Raw genomic sequence first — 23,085 nt, forward strand, 5'->3', positions numbered from 1 at the left:
ATTACCTTCCTTTAATTCTTTATTCATTGCGTCCCTTAGAAGCTGCTCCATTATTTTGCCTGGGAATGATGTCAGACCAACAGACCTATAATTAACTGAGTCATCCCAATTACCCTTTTTAAAAATTGGAACAACATCAGGATTCTTTTTGTTCATAATATATTTTTAAAAACTCCTTCTTACTGTCCTTAACCCTGCTGACCATAAATGGCTCCTTGGGTCCCTTTTCTTCCTGTATCAATTTTCTACAGTTCCTAACTTCTTATTTGTATTCATTACTATCAACTTCCCCTTTTTTTTCCATTTCTTATATTTGATTTGATTTTTTGTAATAGCTGCTTTCACTTCTCCTCTACATCAGGTACATTTTTTAACCTGTACAGCCTTCTTCCTCAATGCTGGAGAGAAACATGCTGTCTGTACTTTCAAAGACATCTATTAAAATTTCTTATGTCGCTGTCATATTCATAACAATTGATGACATACTAGTTAACGCCCCTAGAAAATGAACATAGGTTACCATTGATGGGCAGGACTAAACACTAGTTTTGTTAATCCATCCAGAAAATTGTTAACAAAGTCTCTGAACATCCATGTGAAGTACAGAAATATTGTCCCCATTTTACAATACTGAGATTAAGTGACAGGCTCACAGTCACACACGACATCTGCAGCAGAACTGCAAGTAGAGCCCAAAGTCCCCACCTGCCAGTTCTGTGTTCTAGCTGCAAGACATTCCTCCTCTTCTCAGCCCATACTGGAGCCGGGAACATAAGGCTGGTGCAACCCTCTATGCTAGGGTTCTCTGGAGCTGTTGTGGTGGAAGAACAGTTGTGTTAGGAAAAGAAAGGACAGCCTTGGGGTTAAGGCACTAGACTGCAACAGCTGGGTGCAGTTCCTAGTTCTGCCACAGATTTCCCATATGGCCCTGGGCAAATTGCTTAATTTCTCTGGGCTTCAATTCACCACCTAGAAAATAAAGATAATAATACTTCCTTCATCTAGCTTTTCTATTTAGATTGTGAGCTCTTCAGGGCAGACCTGTGACTTGCTATATTTCTGTAGCACCTAGCTTTTGATCTCAGTTGGGGTCTCTAGGCGCTACCAGAATACAAATAATAATAAAAAGAAATCTTAATCCAAGTAAGAGTTTGTCTAGATGAATTCTTAGTTTGCAGCAAGCTGGGGATATAAATCGACTCTTCACTAGCCTGCATGTCCTAAGCATCCCTATGGATCCAGCTTCGGTGCACTTTGCAATGGGAGCAGATTAAAGTGCGCTTGGGAACTTCAGGTGTGCAGCAGCAGGGTCCACACAGATCTTTAGCGTGTGACAGGCTAATGTGAGGTCAACATACACCCCAATTTGCTGTGAATTAAATGTTTGTGTAGCCAAGCCCTAGGAAATATAAAGTAAGCTTTGGCCTCATTGCTGTATTGCCCATCTTCTGCCTAGAACATTCTCCCTCAAGCCAGTATAAGAGTTTGAATTTGCTGCTGCAGTTTGTGATCTGACTTAGGGTGCAAAGTGCTTCAAGGTTTCCTGTCATTCACCAGCCCAACTTTCCCCGATGGTTTTTGTTTCTCCAAAAATGCAATTTTCCATGGCAGAAAAGTTTCAATGCAAATTTCCCAGCCAGCCCTATTGCACATCCATTGGGGCAGCTATGCAGAGCGAGGTCTTTAAGGTGAAGAGCAAACAGGTGGCCCGTTGTCAGTACCCTTTGCTACTGTAAGCAGTGGTCTGAATGAGCTCTGCCCTGCTACCTATTGATAAACTGGGGGAAAGACTTCAAGAGCAGACCACATTTGCACAGTCACACTTACTTTGCATAGATGATCAGCAGACCAGCTTGTGCTGCGGAAGTGATCAGTTTCAGCTGTTTTGGATTAAGATTCACTTTAGTCTGGGATGCAGGGGTAATGAAATTTTGTTATCCTTAATATGCCCTAACTGGGGAGAGGGCGGGGTTGCTCACTCTAATTGAACCTCTCTTGCTAAGTAAGGCCAAATCCAAGTGGAAGTTGGAAGAGGTGGGGACAGGTATTCCTACTTGACAGTGTAGAATCTGTTTAAAGATGCCTACATAGTATCTGATCCTCCCCCTCTGGAGTTTAAAGACAGCTGATCAGATTCAATTGTTTCTGCTCAGAGGTCACTAACGCTGACATCTCTGATTAGCTGGTCTAGAGGACAGAACTTTAGACCTGGGGTGAGAATAGTGTTGTGGTGAAAGACAACTGAGAAGATGCAGCAGCAATGAGGTTCTCCACTACCTGCTTGAAATCATTAAGAACTGGTCTAAGAGGAACCTCAGAACACGGCATTACAGCTAGATTCAATGAGCAGCAAGCGACAGCCAAGGCAAGAGGGACAGAGGTGTGCAGCTGTGGGCGCATTACTCCTCCCCCCCCCTTCAGGAGTTGGAGGCAAACACACGTGAACACACCACTGGATCCTGGGACTTTGCTGACCTTGGATGACCAGCTGTGAGCGGAGTGCAGCAGAGGGGAAAGGGGTGTGGCATGTTGAAGGGACATTGGAGCATCAGACTGTCACCCCACAAGGTAGGAAGCTGAGATAAAGTGATACTGTAGGGCAGGGGTATACTTATCGTTTGCATACTTTTGAATCGTTGCTGCATTTTCCCAAGTTAATGCCAAGTTCTCTCTCCCTTTTAGTGAAAGTTTTCTCCTGCTAGACAGGGATTCAATGCTTGTGAGTGGGGAAGTATTCCTATTAGAGGCACCCAAGGCTGGTGTTTAGTCTTCCCAAATTTCTGAGCGAGGGCTTGTGGCAGTTCTGTTTTGTAATGTTCAAAGGAACCCCTAGATATTGAACCAGGCCCTTCTTGCTGCTGACACCACCTGGCAGAAGGGTTACGCTAGGGAAAGGTGCTTTGGTACTGTCCAACAGGATCCGTGGGACAGCAAGCGCAGTTCATCATAAAAGGGCCAAGTTAGCCTCCATGATTTGGACTGTCCCATGGCTTCTTATATTGCAGCGTCAGCCCTTTCATTTCCTCCCAGTATGGTTTCCTCCAGTGAGTGATGCCCAGTTTGGCAAACCCCTTGGAGACCCACTCATAGAGCAGGGTGTTCCAAATTACAGGGCTGAGTGTCCTCCTTTCCCCAAGTACTTCCACAGGCCCAGACATTGGCCATGGGCCTGCAGGCAGGACACTCAGGGTTCTTCTGAGACCTGCTCCAAACACAGCTTGCAAACACACCAGTGATAGCAAAGAAGTGGAAGCCGGTGAGAAATGTGGCCATGTGATCAAAGGTGTGTACATTACTATTTATATGGGTAAGAGTCTTCTGCAAAACTTCATCCTGGGCCACTAGTCGAGGGGCCAGTGAGGCAGTGAGCAATGCACTTTGGGATGGTAGTGGGAGGACTGTTTACATTGCTGGGGCTGTTATATGAAGGCTGGTCGTCTACCTGGCTATTGCACCAATAGAAATTGACACAGGGAAGGACTGTATGGTGGTTCATTGTACTCAGAGCACAGTTCTGGTCAGCTACGGTCCGATGGAGAGAATTCTTATGCATCCTGGGGAGCAATGGTGTGCGTGGAGATGATGTGTTTCAGGTGTATTGGGGTCCAAATTTCATTAGTAGAAACCAGGCCCTAGTGAAATCAATGGAAATTTAGGCTGGGAAAGAAATGCATGACTGGGTACATAATATTATTTTAAATTTAAATCTGTAGAGCATACTGGAAGCCTGCCAGTCTATTGATGCAATCCTTGTGATAGTGAAATTGCAAACCATCCATTAGATGGAGCTATAGAATGCAAACTGCCTCAAAATATGGTAGCATTCTCTCACAACACTGCGTGATTGTTCCCTGGCTTTATAGCCTCATAACATTTAATAATATCTTTAATACTTCACTTCTCCCTGGTGCAGTGAAGGGAGGGAAATGATGCTTTTTAGAAATAAGAATGAACTTTTTCATTTAAAAATGCACCACTATATCCACTGTGCATGACATGTATTTAATATTCCAGGTCAGCATGGCATTCTATGAACAGAATTTGCTTATAGTGAAATTAAGTAGAAAGAAAGTCTCACCTAGATTAATACACTGCAATTTGCAAATGGTAATCCTGGATATAAAGAACAGCAGAACATGATCAAGTTATTCTGTGGGGGGAGGGCAACTCATTGTTTGCAGATATGATTCTGGGACAAGATAGAACCCAGAACATGCTTATAAATTGAATGAAGAAATGTCAGCTCCTCATTTTGAAAAATCATGACTTACTATAGATAAACTTCTGTCCTACCACACGGCTATATGGACATTTATGGATTTCATAGCTTCCAAGGGGAGAAGGAACACCTGTGATCATCTAGTCTGCCCTCCTGTATAACACAGTCCATAGAACTTCCCAATAATTTTAGAAAAACATCCAATCTTGATTTAAAAATTGTCAGTGATGGACAATTCACCATGACCCTTGGTAAATTGTTCCAAAGGTTAATTACTCTCATTGTTAAAAATGTTCGCCTTATTTTCAGTCTGAATTTGTCTAGTTTCAACTTTCAGCCATTAGCTTGTGTTATACTTCTCTCTGCTAGACTGAAGAACCCCTTTATTAAGTATTTATTCCCCATGTAGGTACTTACAGACTGTAATCAAGTCCCTCCTTAACCTTTCCTTTATTACTCAAGAAGCTCCAGCTTTTTAGCTTATCACTATAAAACAGGTTTTCTAATCCTTGAATCATTCTTGTGGCTCTTCTCTGAACCCTCTCCAATTTGTCAACATCCTTCTTGAAGTGCAGGCACCGGAGGTGGACACAATAATCCAGTAACAGTCACATCAGTGCCACATACAGAAGTAAAATAACTTCACTCCTACCTGAGATTCCCCTGTTTATGCATCCCAGGATTACATTAGCTCTTTGGACTACAGTGGAAGCTCATGTTCAGCTGGTTATCTATTTTGACTCCATCTTTTTCAGAGTCCCTGCTTCCCAGGATAGAGTCCCCCATTCTGTAAGTATGGCCTACGTTCTTTGTTCCCAGATGTATACATTTACATTTAGCTGCACTAAAATGCATATTATTTGCTTGAGTCCAGCTTACTGAGAGATCCAGATTGCTCTATATCAGTGATCTATACTCTTCATATTTACTACTACCCATATTTGGGTCATCTGAGAACTTTCAGTGGTGATTTTGTTCTCTTCCATATCACCAATAAAAATGTTAAATAGTGTAGGCCCAAGAACCTATCCCTATAGGACTCCACTAGAAACACAACCATTTGAGGCTGATCCCCTGTTTACAATTACATTTTGAGACCTATCAGTCATATTTTAATCCAGTTAATGTGTGATGTGTTAATTTTATCTTTCTAGCTTTTTTTAATCAAAGTGTAATGTGGTATCAAGTGAAATATCTTATAAAAGTCTCAGTATATTAGGTCAACACTACCTGTATCGATCAAAATTGTAATCTCATTTAAAAAAAAAAGTCAAGTTAAACAGGATCTATTTTCCATAAACCCATGTTGACTGGCATTAATTAAATTACCCTCCTTTAATTCTTTTGTTAATTGAGTCTCATATCAGCAGTTCCATTATTTTACCTGGAATCTATGTCAGACAGATATGTCTATAATTAACCAGGTCGTCCCATTTACTCTTTTAAAATATTGACACATTAGCTTTCTTCCAGTTTTCTGGAACTTTCCCAGGATTCCAAGACTTACTGAAAAATCAACTTTGACAGTCCAGCAAACTCCTCAGTCAACTCTTAAAATTCTTGGATGCAAGTTATTCGGCCCAGCTTATTTTAAAATGTCTCACTTCAGTAGCTGCTGTTTAACATTCTTCTGAGATGCTAGTGAAATAGAAAGAGCATTATCATATAACACGACTACATCATCTGTTTTCCCCCCAAATAGAGAACAGAATATTTATTGAACACCTTCTGCCTTTTCTGCATTATTGTTGATAATTCTAAATTTTCATCTACTAATGGACCAATGCTGGAGTCAAGTGACAGCCTGATGCACCTGGGCCTCATAAAAAGACAGAGAACTCAGGGAGAAGAATCACAGAGAACAAGCTGGGCTCTTGTTGAAAGCACTGAAGTAGGGTATGGAAGAAACAGGGGACTCCAGAGAAGCTTTATCCCAGAGCTGGGAAGTCAGAGAGAGCCCAGAAAGGGCTGAGGACTTAGCTCAGAAGGTGAACTGAGGAGCTATTTGTTTGGACTTGTTACCTAAGAAAGGGTTAAATTTTAGTTATTAATTCTGCCAGAAGGCTAAACCACATCACCAACTCCAATGTATGGGGAAGCCTGCATGTGACCCATATGGAGCGCTGTGCCACATGAATCCCTTGGTGAGGGGAAACGGAGGCAGGATGAAACGTTCCAGCGGGGTAGCCGTGTTAGTCTGTATACAGCAAAAACAACGAGTCCTGTAGCACTTTAAAGACTAACAAATTTAATTTCTGCAGGCATAAGCTGATGAAGTGGGTTACAGCCCACGAAAGCTTATGCCTGCAGAAATTAAATTGGTTAGTATTTAAAGTGCTACAGAACTTTTTGTTTTTGAGGCAGGATGCTGCAGAGCCGTGCTTAGCCAGCAGGGGGTACTATGGCACAGCCATATCAGTGACACTACCATGCAGACACCCTTTTGTATGTGCTTGAACTAGAATTTCCTAGGGCCCATACTACTAGTTAATGCTCATTTTCGGTCTTGTCCCAGTTTACCAAAGAATGCTTTCAGAATGTTTATACAATCATAGAAGATTAGGGTTGGAAGGGACCTCAGGAGGTCATCTAGTCCAACTCCCTGCTCAAAGCAGGACCAACCCCAACTAAATCATCCCAGCCAGGGCTTTGTCAAACCACACCTTCAAAACCTCTCAGGAGGGAGATTCCACCACCTCCCTTGGTAACCCATTCCAGTGCTTTACCACCCTCCTGGTAGAAAAAGCTTTTCCTAATATCCAACCTAGACCTCCCCACTCTGCAACTTGAGACCATTGCTCCTAGGAAAGTATTTCCCATAAAGGGATCCTTCAGTCAGAATATTCATCTCTCTTGCACATACTAGCAGGGTCACTTTTTCTTAAGGCCTACCTCCAAACTGTAGATACAAGTACCCAGGACACAGTTATCAGAGCATGCCGGGAAGCACACTAACTTTCTGCCAAAAGAAGGTAATTGTACGTGGTGCAATGGTTTTAGAATATTTGTACCCTGACTATATTTGGGTATTTTATTTATTGCTTGTTGGAAAACCTCTGATCGTGTTGCACAGGGGCCCCTTTATACAGCCAAAAAGTGTAGTGATGGTTCCTTAAGGCAGCCGCTGCAGAATAACAGCGAACACCTCCTTCTTCTGAGGGAGCTGGAATTTTGGGATGCTTTATTCTCTGAGTCTGTCACTCTGACGCTGACTAGTGCCTTACTGTGCAAGTGAGCTGCACTGTGTCACACGTTACTGCCTTAAAGCCAATGTGAATGAGGGGGGCAGAACTTGGCTCTAAGTGAGCCAATGACACAGTGTCTATAACAACAGGTGTGTGTTATGTGAAAAGTCAGATTCACTCAGTGGGTCCTGGCCTTCTGCTTCTAGCCACTGCGCTCTGAGGGTGGGTGGATGGACTCGGGAACTGCCCAGCATGGCCCCAAAACTGGATGGAGCCAGCCCAGTCAGGAAATGCACAGAATCAATTCATCTGCTGCACGGCCTCCCTTGGGCAGGGAGGGCCTGTGGAGCCCTCACTGGATTGTAAGACAGGCCTTCTGTTAGCAGAGCCCCCATCAGAGGGCAACAGTGGGGCAGTCCTCTGCACTCCCCTGTGTTGAGCACCTTTCCACTGCACTTACCCCATTTCTATGCCCATGTGTCTTCAAGGAGGTGCATCTGTCCTGCTGCCCCCAATTGCAAGCGATGGGGAAGAAACGGACCTATTCCAGATCAAACAGAGATTAATCAGTAACATCAGCTCAACTTGACCCCTGTGCTGTTTGGAGTTTTCCAGGTCCCTGGGCTGTCTTTTAGATTGGGGCTTTCCTTTGACTCCCAAAAAGTATGACCAGTCAAAGAGCCATGCCAGAGACAACATCAGATGGCTTTTCTCTGGAGGCTATAAAGAGCCTGATGGGAAAATGAAAGTAGGAATTAGAAAAGTTTAGGGAAAGATCCTCCTCATATATCTTGCAGTGAGTTATTCCAAAGTGCCCAGCTGTCAAGCATGTGTTCCTGGAAGGGTGGTGCCCATTATGGGAATAGGTTTGGTGGGGCATCCTCAGGGGTCAGAGAGCTGCAGCAGGCTCATTGCTATAAGAGCTCTGTTCTGAGTAACGGAGTGCTTAGTCGCCAAAAGCACTGCGATATCTTGGTCCTGTGAAGACCCTGGGCTGCAGACAGACCTGGCCTGCACTGACCCCACTGAACAAAACTCTGCAGGCCTGTCACGGGGTGCTCCTCCTGGCTGTTCTGGGGATTATCTCACTTTCAGCTCCGACACCTCCCCTTGTGGTCTCTCCCACTCTGTCCCCCTGTCCTCTTTCTCCCTCTGTAGCCCCTCTCTCACTCCAGGGACTGCAGCATCCTCTTCATGACTCGGCCCTCTGGCCAGGGCACTATGAGCTTTCCCCTTCCAGGGTCTCCCAGGACCTGCTGTTCAGGCTATGGCACTCCACAGTGGCTGGTAGGGAACCTGGGCCTGCCCACGGACCCTACACCATGCAGCCAAGGTCTGCTCAGTCTTTAGCCTTGCTGCCCTCTGCCTGGGCTGCTTCCTATTCACCTCCCACCAGTTCTCTTCTTCAACCTCCTCTCTTCTGGGTACACTCTTCCTGCAGAGCTAGGGTCCTACTCTTTCACCGGCTCTGCACCCTCCCACTCTGCTGCACAAAGGGTAGCTGCAGACTCCCTCACTGCCACCATTTCCGTGGCCAGTTTCCTGGCTTTATTCTAGCCCAGGCCACTTGCTCAGCTGAGCTTCATCCTCCCATCAGGGGTTGCTTCTTCAGCCTAGGCCCCTCATGTGAGGTCTATCACACTAATTGGCCCTTTCTGAGCTTCCTTAACCCTCTTCAGGGCTGGTATGGGGTGAACACCTCATCACGGGGCCCCAATTTTCCTCCCTGCTTCTCCAGTGCTATTGGGAGGAGGATGGGGTAGTAATTTAATGCTGGCCTACACCAGCAGTAAATTACTAGCCTCTCTGGCTGGCATATTAGGGGTCAGAATCAAAGCACCACCTATTTCCCACCTCCTGTTCACCTGACCCAGCCTCTGGCCCAACTCTTGAAACGGGGCACTCCCTTTTGGGGTTAATAGAAGGTGTAGCCCATAGGGCTAGCTTAGCCTTTATTAGATACAACCATAATGCTAGGAACCTACAGGTCTGTGTCCTGTAAGACATTAGCTTAGGCAAGTTAGCATAAGTATAGTAGGCCTGCGACTCTTGGCATAGATAAATGGCCTGACAGTGACCCTTAGATTTTGCAGAACTAGGAATAGCTTGCTTAACAGCTGGAGTTAGAATCTAAGGGTACCCACAACTGCAGAAACATCAAAGTGATACAGGGCTGGCTATTTTAGGGTAGAATGGTTGGTAGTTGTCTAACCACAATTTTGCTTGAGTAATAGGTGGTGTATAAACATGTTAACCTATAGGAGATGTGCACCCCAGTACTATGAGGGTGAGGAAGTTAGATCTGGCTATGGAAGGCTGAGCATTAGAATGAATATTCATAATGCCCAGGCCCTATAATAGGGCAAACCACCATGTGGCAGGGGCTAGATTCCATCATTTGACCCTTCAGCTCTATTATCTACCATCACTCTTGGGCATTGAGGAATCTGGACCATCGGACTCAACCGGCATGTCAGAGACAGGGCTGGTCCTTTGTCTCTTACGACCAGGTCCTCCAGGAAGGGTGTAAGTCTGCAAATCTAAAAGCATATGTACAGCTATCCCAAAACTGTATTCTTCTTCTCTGTTTATCTGGTTTGGAACCTTTCTGGCTTTTGTTCTTCACAAAAAATCTTTCTGGTTTTGCTTTGCCCTCAGTATGTGTCCTTACCTTACACCTTGAGGTTCCCTACAAGATATTGAACTCGTTGGTTTTAATTCTTGATTTAGTAGCTTGATTCTGGGACAAGAACCCTATTACTTTCAGCTTATTAATCAGATCAATTGACAATCAATATAAGTATTATTAAACATTAAAAAAGATCAGGCAACAGAGGGAACTGCCCTGTCCTCCCCCAATACCCCTCCAGAATCACAGCTCCTATCTCTGCCTCTGTTCACTCCTCAGGAGAAATTCACACCGCTCCCAATTATTCAGATTTTTTTGTCAGCTGAGAAGACAGGCCCTTGCAGTGTATCAAACTGCTGTTGCTTCTTTGGTTACTTAATATTTGGGGCCTTACAGGATTGCTTCCATTAGAAGGAAAAATTGATGATAGTCAGATATTTCTTTGGTGCAATCCTTTTAATTTAGCAAGCTTGTGCACAAAGTCCTGCTCCTCTGAATATGCTAGAAATAAACAGCAGCAGGCAGTTTCCTTGCTCTTTGACTCAGGGTTTTTTCACCCATCTTTGTGTGTTGTTTTGTTTTTTAATTAGACAAATTGCAAATGAAATGCTGTCTTGAAATGAAAAAAACTGACGCCTCTTTAAATTTTTTTTCTGGGCTTTTTTTTTTTTTGCCATAACTATTTTTTTGCGTTTGACCCCAATTTGCGAATAGTTATAGGCCCTGAAAAATTCACTTTTAAGGGGACTTTTTATTCCTGGAAGAAAAATTCCCTCAACTCGACTTGTGAGCTTTTGAAGACAAATAGCTGATTTGATTGGAATAAGTCTCATCATAATTAGCACACCTTACAGCATAATGTCCTACAGACATCACCGGTCTAACAGTCCTGGGAGATGGCTAATCAGCAGAGTGCCCATTCACAGAGGGGGGTAGGAAACTCAGGCACGGAGTGGTTAAATGACTGACTCTGGGTCCTTGACAAAGCTGGGAATAATATTCAGGAGCTCTGACTTACACTGATGAACTGTTGTAGACACAAGATGGGGGCTTTTTCCAACAGTTCTTTCCCCCAAAGCCTGTGTTGGTGAGCGCTGAGTAGGTGTTTAGTCATCAGACTACATACGAGAAACACAGAAGTATTCATGAATCCAGAGTTTAATGAGACAACAGAAAAACCATGCATGCGAGGGCTATTGAAAACACACAGGCTGAGCTGAAGCTGCATATACCATCCCCACAGTCTTAGCTGTTTAACCACAAAGGAGCTGGGACCAGGTTAACGGAGAGGAAGTGTGCGTGAGAAGAAATGAACGGCGCAGTTCTGGTTCCCATGCATGCACAGCGCTGTACAGTAGTTGGAGCATGACTGCCAATGAGACAATGTACACCGTGTTTGCAGCTGTGTACAGTATCAGGGCCCAAGCATAATTTTTTCAGGCCCAATGCAAACTTGTAACGTGGGCCTCCTCCCTTCCACATACCACAATCCCTCATCCCATACATACAATCTCAAGAGCCAGGACATTTTTTTCCCCTCATGGTAATAGGGGTTGCAGCCTGGGCTGGGCCCCTCAGGGAGCCCTGGTAAAGTGTACCTCCCCCTCCCCCCCATGTGGGGGCCTTGTACAGAAATGCATTTGGCCAATATTTTTCCTGTGTTCACTTTGCTAGTTTTGAAGGTTTTGTGTTCTAATGGCTTCCTTCTGGCTGGCTTGAATTTCTCCTTTGACTTGATCCTCTATTGAAGCCATGGGGCTGGATCCTGATCTTATTTAAACTGGAGTAAATCCAGAGTAACTCCATAGCAGTCAGAGTAACTCCACTGCAGGGCTGCTCTGCATGATGAAATAGGCCTTTTCCATCTCTAACTTCTGTGATAATTATACTGGGGTAGCTGAGAACAGAATATTGCCCAGATTCTCTTGCCAAGGAACATATGGTACAAATTAAGTTTTCAGTCCACTGCAGCATGGGTGAGTTGTGTTGAATACAATTAAAAAAAGGATTAATAATTTTCTGCCAGTTAGGAATTCCTGCCAGTCCAACCTGTTAAAATGTGAACTGGTTTCTCCTCTGCTTCCTAACATGTACCTTGAGAGAATAATCCTCAATCATTTAAATTTAAAGAGAGTTTGGATCTTAATTAGAAACCAGATCTGGATCTGAATTCCCTAAAAGCTTGTGGGTGTTTGGATGTTCAGATCCAAATTTCCTCCAAGTTCCTAGACATATTTGGATCAAGGAATTAGGTTCAGGACCATTTCTAAACAACTCCTATCCTCAACACTTCAGGCAAAAACCTGAACAAATAGATGGGCTTTCGGTGAAGGTTACCAGACTCAGGCTGTGTTGGAACAATGGTGGTTTTGTGAAGGGAATTTATTAGGGTTCCCAAGTAGATTATATCTAGAAAAACATTTTGAGAATTACTGTTTCCACAGTGGCTTGTTCTCGTAGCATAATTCACTCAAGTGTTACCCTGGCCTAACTTGAGTTCCATCCACACACAAAATTCTTAACTTGAGTGTGATGGTGCTTTTAACTCAGGTTGGCCGGCCCAAGAGGGGGCACAGTCTCCAGCTCAACTGAGCACAATTCCTCGCCTGCTAACTCCACAGTGTTAATGCAGGCTAGCTCCACTCAAATGCTGACAGTCCTCCACTGCCTTCCCGTAATTTCCCTGTGTGCCTGGAAAGGACAGACAAGTTCTCGTTCAATTCACTAGGAAAGAATCCTAGAATTGTGGAGTATTGAGGTCCTTGTTGGAATTACAAACTATTACTTTAAAATGAGGGGCGGTTTCCTGGTCCTGCTTGCAGACACGAGGGCTCTGTAGCAAAGCCTGCGATCCGAGACAGTCTGGAAAGAACGAGCTTAAACAAGGTGCAGTGAGTTGTGGTGGTCTGTTTCAGGGAGCAGCCTGCTTTCTCTCTCTCTGTTTTGGGGTTCTTGTGTAGTATCGTTCTGAAGTGTAACCAAGTAGTGTTACACTGAAACCTCCCAGCAAGAGTCTTGCTGTTTTTATCTAACCTTTGTGTATGCACTCTATGAACAAGTGAGTGGAGTGCCAGAGTGGACACACAAGCTAAGTGTGGTTTTTGCAGTGTGGCCGCTGTCTCCTGGGCTAGGTTGGTGTGAGAGGAGTCACTCAAGCGGTGGGAGCTCTGCAGTGAGACATAGCCAGTGAGAGCAGCTGCTGCAGCCCCGTCCTAGATATGGAAATATGAGGCCCCTAGAATAACTGGTTTGGAAAGAGGTTCATATCGTTGCGATTTAGTAATAATTTGTGATACCTTTTTGTATTTGTTGTTTTTGTTAGTAGCTAGATACATTGTAATAAGAGAAACGGGAGCAGCCTCATTAGGAATAGGGTGGGGGCGCTCTGAGGAAGTTCTTGTAGCACTATGTATACTGCTGCTGCATGAGGAAGTTGGCTTTTAGCTGGGCACTGGGTAAATCTTAACCTGCAAGAAGCTCCTAAAGAAAAGGTTTGGAGTCCCGCAATAAAATCTGTTCTCCTGGTAAAAACCAAGTCCTGTGGCTAAGGGTATTAAACACACAATTTTAAGAGTGCTTCAGCCTGTGGAGACCCTAAGGTTTAGGTCTACAAAGATATTTGAGCTCCTAATTTCCTCTGAAACCCATGGCAGTTAGGAACCTAAATACCTTTGAGGATCTGGGCCTAAAACCTGACCTAATCCTTCTTGGAACAAACTGTTCTGCCCCTTTTTAAGGGCAGTGGGAACCTAGGGCCTGCCAACCCTGTTCCAAGGGCTGGCTCCTTTAAGAACAGCTGTCCAGGAAGGATCAACAGACCAAGCTGGGAGTGCAGGCCAGGTTCCACTGTCAGGTGATTACCTTCCGAGCATTATGAAGGCTGATTTTGGCCCAGTCAGGATGGAGAGACGTATAGGGAGGCAGAATTCCTGTGGTCTGAGGAATGTGACCCAGGTTAAAGCATAGTCTAGAAAGAGGGGCTGTAGAAGCTCTGTTTTAATGGAGGAAGATGTTTTAGACCCAGGACTGGGGTTAATAAAGCTTCATGGTGGAAAAAACTCTGCAGATAGGCTAGACTCAGATATAGAAAGAGGCCTTGGGAAGGAAAGATAACCGAGTAATCTAGAGGTTCTAGGGTTGTGGGAACCCATAGTAAGGCTGGGTCTGGATCCCCCTCCCCCTCATGCTGCTGCCTTGGTCAAAGGGTGCAACAAGCCCTGAGGGGGAAAGGACTGACTAGAGCCCAGGAGGGCTGGAATTAAAGCCCAGAAAGAGGCTGAAAAATGTTGTGTGTAAATGAACTGACCCTCAGAAGAATGGCTGTGCCTGGTGTGAGTCAGAGGCAGAAGACTGATGTTAGTGTTTTCCTTTGCACTTTGATTTTCCCAGAAGGGGTGAACTTTTGTACCTTGGCCAGAGGGCTAAGTCACCTCAGCAACTGAGTTGTGCTAAAGGCTGAGGGAACTGTTGAAGACAAGGGGAAACTGAGGCAAGGTGACTGCAGTGCTACAATGCACCAGGAGGGAGTACACTCTGCGAAAAGTTTTCAATTAGCAATAATCAAGCCTCTGCATAATGTCCTGGGTTACAAATACTGCCACTGTGCACCCTGCTACACCTCCTGGCTTTGTGCTTGCTTGTTATAACTAAAAGCATTTCTTATTCCAGCCTAGCTATCTTCCACACAGAACACTGTCTGCTGGTGCCGGGATGCTGAGTTCAAGGTAGATGGCTATAAATGAGAGGAAGATGAGATTTTTTTTTTGGGCCAAGGTTTGGTATTGCTAAAACCCGCTGAAATGAAGTGTACAGGAAAAGAAACCATTCTAGGAAATCACATGTTCTGTCTTGTATCATGGTTGAGAAAAGAAAATTTAGAAGCCAAAAACTATTACATAGTGTGCAGATGACAAGCCAGCAGCAGCAAAAGAATGAGGGAAAGTGGTGAGTCACACAGCTGGAGAAGTGGTGCTTTCCCAAAAGAAGCATATTTATATTTGCATGACAATTTTCTCTTCAGTGACTCAGATATTGAATGACAATAATCCCATCCAGATACATGATGGGAGAATAAAGTTCACATTTCTTCTCTAAAATATTCTGATTGAAAAAATGTAATAGCCTCTCTCCCCGGAGGGCACGGCAGAAAAAGCATGGACTTTAACTTCACTATTTGGGTTCAGCTTCTGCCTGTAACCTGCTCAACGCATGCTCATCTGGCCTACGAGTGAATTACAGAGAATCTCTTGAGCAAGTTATAATGCTGGCTTCAATCAGGTGCCCTCTGCTGTTCTGTTTCTACTTATAAATGGATGTTTATCATCCTGTCAGACCCTCTTCACTGTGTTAGAGACACTGTTGAAGATTCACTGGCGAAGTTTCCCCTTTAGACTAAAGTCTTATCTACATGGGGAAATTGACCAGAATAACTCCATGTGTGGACACTCTATTGTGGAATAGAAGTGACTTTTATTCTGCAGAATTACTGTGCTTTGGAAGTGCACCAACTATTCTGGAATAAGCATCCACTACAGGAAGCTAGTCTGTTCCTGTCAACTTCCCCATGTAGAGAAGGCCTAAAAAGAAGTTTGTCATTGTCTCTCACTTGTCTATGCATAGAGAAAAATGAATGCTCCTGAGCAGACATAAAGTCAACAGAGCCATGATAGTTTATATAAACTGAGGGTCTAGCCTTCAGTCTATTTTCAAGAGGGACTTTCATAGTGGTGCAAATTTGAAATAAAAGGAAAAGTATATAAAAGGGATTCTGCTTGCCCACTCCTCTTTAATACTCTTTCAGTTATTCCAGTTGTTTGCATTTGAACTAAACTTTTCTCTCTTACATAGATCCATTCCTGCAGTGATGTCCTTATCTATCTGTCATAGGGTTAGATAGGATGGTATTTGAGTGTCCTCAATAGCAACAGCAAAGCACGGAGTGATCTTAATGGAGACTCTGGCACTTCTCCTGTTTCAGGGCAAAGACTCTGCCTGAGGTGGGGTTTCTGTTTCTGATTAGCAAATAATGGATTTTTTTTTTGGTTTGGCAGCTGAACTGAAAAGAAATCAGGGTTTGGTTCCAACCAAAATCTATTTTTACTTTTTTTTTTTTTCCCCCTATCAAATTGAAAAACTTAAAAAAAAAAAAAGTTGTGTTGGTTGATTCAAAACAATTTTGGTTAACTTGAAACAGATTTTTGTTTTAATATATTCATTTTGATGTGGCTATTTTCATGTTGTTTTCACCCTTGTGTTTTTTTAAATTATTATTATTTTAAAAAGTGGCCCCATTTGAGAATAAAATGCCATTTCCAAATGAACAGTTGAAATGAAATGCTTTGACTTCTTTGACTTTTTTTTTTTTTTTTGCAAATAGTTGGGAGCCTCCCAAAATATTGTTTTTTAACTGAAATTTCTATTCACTAAAAATTTTTCTCAGCTCTATTTGTGACAGCCTATTATTTTACAAAGGAATAGGACAGAGTTAGAGTGAACTTAGCAATGGCACTTTCCAAATATTTTCCTGTTAGTAAAGAGTCACTGAAAATCAATGGGAGTTATTCACCTAACTCTTTTAGCTTCCTTTGACAATCCCAGCATCAGCCCCACAATAAAGGCGGTACACACAGTAATCTTACTTACTGCTAACCCCGCAGGCATGCTCTTGGAACTGCAGATTTGTTGTGTTCCTCACCCAGCCCCTCCCTCTGTTCCCGGAGCTAACTCCAAACGTCAGTGTGCTGTTCAGACGAAGGGATCGAGTGTGTTCTAAAACAAAATCAGATATTCAGCTTTGGAAACTTAAGAGCGTTATCTGGAAGGGTAATAAAGCAGGCCCAAGCATAGGATTTCTCATACACAGTTTCAGGAAACTTGTCCAAATGATGGAAACAGCTGTTACCATGAAGGTCCAAAGGCTCAGAGACCCCAGAGTCAGACGCAGTGAACAGGCACTAGGCAGACCTAGGGAGCTGTGGGACACAGTGATGCAGTCCTCTTAGACTACTGCTGCCCATTCAGAGAGCAGGGCCAGATCAGGCTGTGGCAGATCTTTCAAACATATGCCTCATTAGGCAGCATAGCAGCAACAACCAACAAAACAGGAAGCAGGATGGCTTTAAAAGGACTACAGAGTTTGGCTTGACAGCACACGTTTCCCCTGTGTGGTTTCTGGGCACCAATACCTTGCACAGCTCGTATCACTTCATTAAAATCCAGACCGCAGCTGTGAGCTGAAACCCTGTTGTAAAAGTAAAGCAGGACGAGGAGAGGTACACATTTGCTTCTTCAAAGGGCAGACTATACGGAAGAGTGAATGAGTCAAATTTAAGTCAGTATGTTAACAAGCAGAGCCAGGGAAGGAAACTTATCAAACTACGGCCAGTGACTGTGTGTGTGTGGCTAGCTGCTTTCTGTAATCCACAGTCTGGCTTGTAAAGTGAAGCCTTGATGTACGCATGCCTTAATGAGCCCAATGACTGGGAATGCAACAGCAGCAGCTTTTAAAGTGTCTCATCCTCCAAATCTATTAGCTGAATGCTAGCCTTACAGATACAGATAAAAGGCAGCTGAACTCTCACAAACAGACACTGCATCCTAGGGCTGCCTTGCTCTGTGCATCAGAAGCGCCCGTAAATCCCATGCGCAGCAGTAAAAGTGGTGGTAAATTATTTAACAGGATGATTAAAATGCCAGATGTAAACACATGGCTTGGTTATTCCTCATAACAGAACCTTGTGGAATGTAGCCTAATGGCATGAACTGACCCCAACCATGCTACTGAACCTAGACAATTCAAGGAGATGGTATCTCCTTTAAGCTGCTTTTCACAAGAGAAATGAAATGCAGCTCAGGCTTACCTCCCACTCCCATTAATCCGCTGCGACGGCACCTCAGCTCAGAGAGGAGAAACACACAGAACACTGAATAATTTCTGTCCCTGCTGTCACACCGTACAGTCTCCCTCTCCCACAACCCCTGCAGAATGCAGCTGTCTCGAGTACCCGCCATTGTTCTCCGTGGCTGTGCAAGTTATAACAGTTATGACCCTTTCCATAAGTCGTGATGGAGCCTAACCCTACATCAGTATTTCATTCCTCCCACATGACACGTGGGCCCTGGCTCCTGCTCCCATTGTAGTGAACTGGAAAAGTCCCCATTGAAGTCATTCGAGCTGGATGTCTTTGGACTTAATTCGAACCCTATTGAGGTCAATAGGAGTTTCTTCAATAGGAGCAGGCCCTTAACCTCTTCATTCTGGGACGATATTAAATCTGACGTGAAGCAGCTAAGTGACGCTCGCTGGGAGAGCTGCATTGACAGCGTAGGGCCGGCGAGGTACCAAGTGACTGAGGTTTCGACACCCTGATGGAACTGGCACAGTCAAGTAAAGCTGAAGCCAGAAGCTGACACAAGGTGCAAAACCTGGCTAACCAGATCCCTGGCTTCAAATTTCTCGTCTCAATTGTGGTTTGGCATGATATCCTGTTCCAAGTAAAAGCTGTAAGCAAGGCATTACAAGCTCAGTCAATGGACATTGTGACCACTACTACTTTGATGAGAAGCAGCCTTGATTTCGTTGTGGTCTAGAGAGACAACAGATTTGAAGATGCCATCACTGCTGCCAAAGAAATGGCGGAAAACTTAGGAGTTGAGCCTGTCTTCAAGGAAACTCGTATTTATTGGAAAAAGACAGTTTGGTTATGAGGGCAGAGATGAGGTGATGGGAAGCTCAGAACTAAAATTCAAGAGGGAGTTCTTTTGCTTGCTCATTTTGCTCCATTGACACTGTGTCCATTGAAGAAAGGTTTGGACAAATGAAACACCATGAAAAGACCTGGAGTTTTTTGCCTGACTTTTGTAAGCTGCTGGCGGACAGGAAAACACTCTTGAACAATTGTATGAACCTTCACTGGATGCTGACACGTGGGGAAAGTTCGGATGTCAATGATGAAGACCTCTGTGTTGAACTGGACAACATCCATCACATTCTGCCACATGGGAAACACTCTCCACTCCAAGCTCTCCAATTCATTCATGATGCAGAGCTGAAGGACACTTTCCCTGATGTGTGGATAGCTTTGAGGATTCTGCTCACACTGCTGGCTACAGTCGTGAGTGGTGAGCACAGCTTTTCGAAGCTAAGACTCATTAAAACATCTTGGATCGATGATAGCCAATGAGACCCTGGACATCACTTGCTATTTGATTGCTTGAAAATGCCATTGGCCAGTCTTTGGGTCTCTCAGATGCTGTGCTTCAGTTCACGAAGGCAAAAGTGAGAAAAGTTCCCTTTTGAATAAAGGAGTAGGGTGGACGTTCTAAGGCTGTCACCTACTGTAAGACTATTTAACACTGGTCTGCCCAGTGTTTGGTGCACAGTTCAATTGCCTGGCATTAGTACATTTCAGTTATTCTTAAAATTTAAAAGTTTCTATAAGCTTAGAGGAAATCATTTTTTTATTTGCTTATACATGACATGAATAAATACAGATTTACAGATCTCACATGCAACTTTATCATCCTATATGACTGGGATGAATCATGCATGCAAATCGTGCATCGAAGTCATGAAATGGGCTACAAATGCAATAAAAATAAGGTATTCAAAAGTTTAACAAATGGAAGGGTGGGGGTGCTGAAGATGCTCCTTGCCTGGGGCGCCATTTGGTCTAGGGCTGGTCCTGGTCACTACTCAGACCCATGGAGCTTAGCAGTCTTTGGTATACAATGGTTTGGTCCCCTTAGATTCTAAACTGATGCGCATTCAGGGAAAAGGGCTGGTCCAGGCTGTGGCAGATCTCTCAAACACATGTGTCTCATTAGGCAGCACAGCAACAACCAACAAAACAGGAAGCGGGATGGCTTCAAAAGGACTACAGAATTTGGCTTGACAGTCAAATGTTCCCCATTTGATGTCTCTGGGAACAAAGACTTGCACATGTCATATCACTTCCTTAAAATCTAGACCTCAACTGTGACCTGAAACTCTGTTGTAAAAGTGGAATTTCCTACAAGTCTAGTATTCTCAAGGGAGCAAATGAAGAATCTTTTGGTTATGATGTGTGGCATGTCTGAAACATAATATTTATATTTCTTGTAAACATTTTCAGGCTCAGAAATATGCAGAATAGTTCCAGTTTTACACATGGTCAGAATTTCTTTGAACAGGGGGAAGGGCCACAGCTGATTGTACTTTATAAATATATTTCCTCCTCCAAATTAGTATTTTTTCCCTAACGGTGACATGAAAAAGCAGGAGAGAGATTTTTAAAAGGACAATGATGAAGGTGATTGCTCCTTTATTTTCCAATTTACTTCCTCACATCAGGAATGAGTGTGATTGATAGAACTTTTGCAGGACCTAAGATTGACCCCTTATTATTTCCAGTGCTCCTGTAATAACGGCTCTCAGGTAACTCTCTGGCTCTGGGAAGCTACTAGTTTAGCAGCCTGACTTCTTTCCATTTCCATTAAGTGATTTATGCAAGGCTATAGAGGAAGCCATTGTCAGAGCTGGAAGCAGAATCCAGGAGTTCCCATCTCCAGTCCTCAGACCCCTACAGCAACCTTCCTTTGTGGTAACTTGAATGTAAAAAATATGGACACTGTGGATGCACTGGGGTGTGCCATTGGCTTTGTGTTTTGTAGATGTGCTGGGTGTAGTCCTGAAAGCTCAGTTTAGGAGACTTTATCTTCTAGCTCACTTAGAAAAGCGAGCAGGCGGCAATGTGTACACCTGCACCCTACAGAAATCTGATGGCATTGTAAAGAGGCCTTAGTGTAAATGAGAAATAGCTCCTGGGACCTTCATGGGGGATAGCTCCATGTGTGACGTTCTTTATAGGCTAACTCCTATTGGTGTTTAGTTATTCAAAATGCAATGGAATTTATGGGGCTAGGTGTTTCTTTAGTCAATTCGAGGGAGCGGACATTGTACCATGTTGCGCCCACTGCCTCAAACACCAGACTAATTGTTCCATCAAAATTCAAATGCCAGAGTATGCTGGAGTCCTCTGTTAGACACACAGAGTCCAAGTGAGGCTTGGAGCCTGTTCAATGTTTTAGGAAGAAATGAGAGCTGCGTTTGAAAGCCATCCCAGCAGAACGGGGCTGGACGCAGCCAGATTGGATGCCTGCAGCATCTGGGAGAGATTAGAATGTTTCTGTTTTACAGCTTTTGTTATCTTTCCTTCTCTTCCTTGGACATGGAGGAGCCACAATGACCTTTGTGAGCAACCTTCTCGCTTTCCTAAGCAAGTAACGGGGCTAGTCCTGGTCTAGAATATGTGCAAGGCTCTCTCACTTCTGTGATCATGCCCCATGCCCATCTCTGGGCTCCCAGCACTCTCCCCTGTCTTCCCAGTCTCTTTTCCCTCTTTGCTCTTGTTGGCCTGATCATGCAGATCCTTGCAGCAGTCACCCAATGATGAAATCCTCGGCTCTGATGCGGACTTGGCTCTGCAGTTAGGGACATAGTGCCAAGAAGAAGTGCACCCTCTTTTGCTTTCTCCACTTCCTACACAGCAATTCCTTTCTCTCTACACTTGAGCAACCACAGGTTCCCTCTTCTGCTTTAGGCCATAGCTGCGAAACAATGGAGCAGGGTGAGTAAGTGGGCATCTTAGTCGAATCTGTCCCTGTGACGATGCCAGGTGGGGCAAGCCTTGGCACTGGAGAGGAAATGCCATGTTTGACTAGAACAGCAGGAGTGGGTCTGGTCCTCTGCTCAGAGAAACAAACCTGTCCCATTCCCACTCTAGGGCTGACCTGAGCCTTGTCCCTGAGAAAGCAGTAGGTTCCTGCTGTGATCCCCAAAGTTTGCTTGTTTTTATTTCTTATAGGCACAGAGAGGGAGGGGTGAGACAGCCAGGCAGAGTGTCTAAGTAAGAGGAGAAGAGGACCAGGGGATGGGCAGCAAGAGAAAAGTGAGCCAAGAGACAAGAGAGGCATGTCCAGGAGGAGGAGAAGAGGACCAGTCAGAAGAGGAGTATATGCAAGGGAGACCGAGGATGAGAACACGTGGGAAGGGAAGATGAAATGAAGAACAAAACCAGAGAGAGCCTCTAATTGTTTGCAGAGAGGACAGTGCACCAGTGGCAGTAACGACAGCTGCAAACACATCACTCGCCTGATGTTACTTTTTTATATTAACTGTTTGAGTTGCCACAGGGACATTCTGCCATTGTGAATGGGAGGGAGCCTGTCTATATGTGAATGAAGCTCATGCAGCAATCATTCTATTAAGATGTGGGCTACACTATGAATTAGTTTGAGCACCCTTGTTTTAGGGCCTGAGCTGAGCAAAAGTTGGTAGTTTAATAGTTGTACAGGGGTGCGTACAAACTTGGAGGGGATTTGGGGCAGTTTGGGTTGGATCCCCTGACTTTAACTTTCACTTTTGGGTTCAGAGGAATCTCCAGTTTTAAAACTGAACCAAAGCCACCGAGTTTTCTTGTTTGGTGTGTCTGAGAATCCAGCACCCAGAGCAGCAGCAAGACCAGTGTGAAGCTTGCATCTCGAAGAAGCAGATCTCTCTTTTTATTGCAGGGGTTCTCAAACTGGGGGTTGTGACCCCTCAGGAGCTCACAAGATTATTTTGGGGAGGGGGTTGTGAGCTGTCAGCCCTGGTGCATACCAGTAAGGATGGCATGGCATGGCGGGGGGGGGGGGGGGGAGGGTCATCACAGCCTGAAATATTTTCAAAGGGGGCCCCAGCAAAAATGTTTGAGAGCCCCTGCTTTATTGGAACTGTTTCCCAACCAGTCTTTGAGTTTTCCCATCTCAGTGAGACTCTGCACTCGTCTTTCTGCTTGGAATTTCCATTGCCCTTTCAGGTTTTCTGCAGTTTGTAACTTGCCTATTCTAATCTGGAAAAGATCATTTACATTCAAAGCATGCCAAGTCCAAGTTAATCATTATAACAATGGTTCAGACTGCAGTTTGTATAAAGCCCCCTGACAAATAGATCACTTACTGGAACAAAGACTGAAGTGTTCTAGGAAGGAGATTGTTCTGTAACGTAAATTAGCTCACTGCAATTAGACTTTTGG

The 23,085-nt window shown here is 44.2% G+C and overlaps 2 long non-coding RNA genes across 2 annotated transcripts; one reads left to right on the forward strand and one right to left on the reverse strand.

The window, feature by feature from the left end:
* Window positions 1-2,074: 2,074 nt before the first annotated feature.
* Window positions 2,075-22,489, forward strand: LOC137157738 (uncharacterized). The gene is made up of 2 exons (XR_010921222.1): window positions 2,075-2,568; window positions 21,877-22,489. It is a non-coding gene; the product is annotated as an uncharacterized lncRNA (long non-coding RNA).
* LOC137157737 (uncharacterized) lies at window positions 3,376-5,858 on the reverse strand. The gene is made up of 2 exons (XR_010921221.1): window positions 5,727-5,858; window positions 3,376-3,632 (listed from the first exon to the last, which is right to left on the reverse strand). It is a non-coding gene; the product is annotated as an uncharacterized lncRNA (long non-coding RNA).
* Window positions 22,490-23,085: the final 596 nt, after the last annotated feature.

The sequence above is a fragment of the Emydura macquarii genome, unplaced genomic scaffold (genome assembly GCF_026122565.2).
Source record: "Emydura macquarii macquarii isolate MOO-44397 ecotype Brisbane River unplaced genomic scaffold, CSIRO-AGI_Emac_v2 contig_1551, whole genome shotgun sequence".
NCBI lineage: Eukaryota > Metazoa > Chordata > Testudines > Chelidae > Emydura > Emydura macquarii.